This window comes from Etheostoma spectabile, chromosome 1 (assembly GCF_008692095.1).
Source record: "Etheostoma spectabile isolate EspeVRDwgs_2016 chromosome 1, UIUC_Espe_1.0, whole genome shotgun sequence".
Lineage (NCBI taxonomy): Eukaryota > Metazoa > Chordata > Actinopteri > Perciformes > Percidae > Etheostoma > Etheostoma spectabile.
In genome coordinates this window covers 23,950,967-23,953,733 of record NC_045733.1, presented here as the reverse complement: position 1 = coordinate 23,953,733, position 2,767 = coordinate 23,950,967, and the positions used below count along the sequence as shown (strand labels likewise).

Here is a 2,767-nt window from a genome sequence, read left to right as displayed (position 1 = left end):
CATACGAGTATGTCATCAAGAAGCCCAGGTAGAAGAGCTGACAATAAGAAACACACAAGACCCATAAACAACTCCAAAAACATTATATAAAACCTTTATAAATTTAAAGGATAAATTCTTCCAAAAACGGAGATAGAGTAATCTTTTTATTAACTATCTATGTCATAAATGTGTACAATGTAGACAAACTGTCTATAAGATATGTTGAATGTAGATGACTGGCCTGTGTTGACAAAGAGCTTTTTAAATTCAGACAGTTCCCGAGAGGGGCTTCTACTCTCTGAAATATTTTGAGACAAGGTCAGTTGAGGCCCTCTAATGGGGTTAAACCTCATCATGGCACTTTGAGTTAGGGGTAAATAGTCTGCCATTTTGACAGAGGCCTCTGAGCTCAGCTGGCAGTTAGCTGTGTGAAAGAAGAGAAATTTAATCTTCTCCATCTCATGTGAAACAAAGTCTGCCTTCAGAAGGGAGGGGATGAGCAGTTCAGGGGATTATATATAAAACATTGAAAGGGAAATATTTGTCCTACTAGTCATTTAAAGCTGCAATTATCAGTATTTCTATAGCAACACTGAAAAGATACTGTATGTAATTTGAAATTACTTCTCTTATCAACCCCACGCTAGTCAGTACAACTTCTACTAAGAAGTGACATCTGTGTTGTGTAAAGAATTCTCCTGCCCTCCACTGGCCAACAATTAATTAATGCTTCTTTTAGTGAAATATCTAGACAACTATTGGACAGACAAATAAATAAGGTAAGAGATTACACAGTCAATACTATATAAGTAATTTATGTAATTTGCATACTTTTGAGCGGGTGAGTTCAAATTAAAACGCTTAGTGTTTACTAACTTGCTGTATAGAAAGAAGTTTAAGCCACATGAGTGTCTCCCAATGGTACTTCAACTCAGCACCGAAGTTTGACCAGTGCTTGTAACAGAAAGAAGCTCTTTTGTACAATCATACTGCAGACTGTGAGAAAGTTTGTCCACATAGGCAGACACGCACGCACACACGCACACGGTTTCTTGGTACAACTTAAATTAGAAAAATTGCTGAACCTCGACATGTGAACGGTTGGAAAATCGGCCATTAACACCCCCATCTGATGGGTAAGCTTTTGTGTGCTGCACCGATGTGTTGAAATCGAAATAGAAGCAGGTACAGCAGATGTAGATAAGCACAGACTGGGTTATGTAGACTAGCAGTTTCAGTGATGGTATCAGTACACCTTGGTTTTAAACAGCATGAAAAACAACCCTGTTAGTGCAAATAAAACTCTGAAAGACGACTCCCAGGCTCCTGAGAACCAGCCTCAGGCTTGCAAATAAAATAAATAAACATCAGCACAAGTGAGAAAAGATGAGTGATAATCCTGTGCAGGAGTGTGGACATGTCAGTAGCAAGAACATTTGTTTAAAATAACATTTAACTGCTAGTACTGCATTTCTTTCCATTCCAAGTCTCGTTTAATTAAATAAGTGTTTAAAAGGTAAGTCTCAGGGTATAACACATGCAGAAATTCATTCTTTTACTCTTATATTTCTCCTCACTTCACAAAGCCAACCAGTAAGAATGGTGGTGCAGTGTAAAAGAAATGGTCCCTCATTTGCCTCCCACTTGTGAACACTTCTAATACAGTTTAATAATATATTAACAATATGGTGTTCCTACAAGCCAGGAATAACTTTGCTTGACCACTCTAAGAAATAGATTAACTGACTTCTGAAAATTGCCCTTTATTAGATTATTCCAAAGGTCCCAAACAAATACTTCTTACTAATAATCTAGGGGTTCTTATTAAATGCATGTTGTGAATTGTAAAATATAGGGCTGCACAATATATTGTTTTATTTTTTATTTATTTATTTTTTTAAATAGTCATCGCAATATCAACTGGACATATCACAAAAGACAGAGATTTTGTTGTGTTAGTTAAAAGATAATATCAGTAGAAAATTACACTTTAAAATATCAAAAACGGTCATTCTTTTTTAGTGGTGCCTTTTATGTTCAATTCAATGTTCAATTTGTTCAATAAAAGAATGTTAGAAATTATTTTTTAATTAATTTGTTTTAAACAAGCAATTTGTTGTATTGTAGCAGAATACTGAAAGTTCTAGAAATGCAGAAATGAGTACACTTTATTATCAGTTTATTTATCGCATCATTCATTCATTAATAGCATCACCACGTATTGCATAGTTTCCTAATATCATGCAGCCCTAGTAAAATGCAGTATGATGGGGTTCCCTGAGCTATCTTTAGGCGGGGCTGTGGTAATATCTCTCCATCCATTCAATGCTAAATTGTGTTCATGTAGAGTGAGAGAGCTGTGTTTCCATACTCAGTGTCTCGCCACTTTCTGTGTGGTTGTCTGATAAGAAGTTGCATCATGTCCACTGTCCTATTTGTGGTATTCACGGTAGCCATCACAGCCAGCGAATGCATGCCTTAAGTATTTAGCAAAGCTCTTAGTTTCTTGTTAATCTTTATTCTAAACACCACCAACAGTCCCTTTGAACCAAATTGTCTCAAGGAGTAAATGAAGAAAGGAACTAAGCTATGCAATAAAGTACCTTTTCCACACTCCTGTTTGTATTTCCACCTCAATCTGTGTTAAGATACTACTCCTTGCTAGCAACATCCTCTCCTGTTACCTAGAATACTACCCAGAAAAACAACCATTAAAGAAATGGTTGGATGGATGTGTGTGCGTGCGATCTCTTCTGTAATCTCCATACCGTGTTGGACCAGAACT

General features: G+C 36.4%; 1 protein-coding gene across 1 annotated transcript in view; it reads right to left on the bottom strand.

The window, feature by feature from the left end:
- Nucleotides 1-151: 151 nt before the first annotated feature.
- The window catches only part of LOC116689707 (transient receptor potential cation channel subfamily M member 7), an 89,912-nt gene continuing 87,296 nt past the window's right edge, over nucleotides 152-2,767 (bottom strand). Inside the window, exon 21 of the mRNA XM_032516316.1 lies at nucleotides 152-393. The gene's annotated coding sequence lies outside the window, so the exon portion shown is untranslated. The remainder of the gene's footprint in view (nucleotides 394-2,767) is intronic.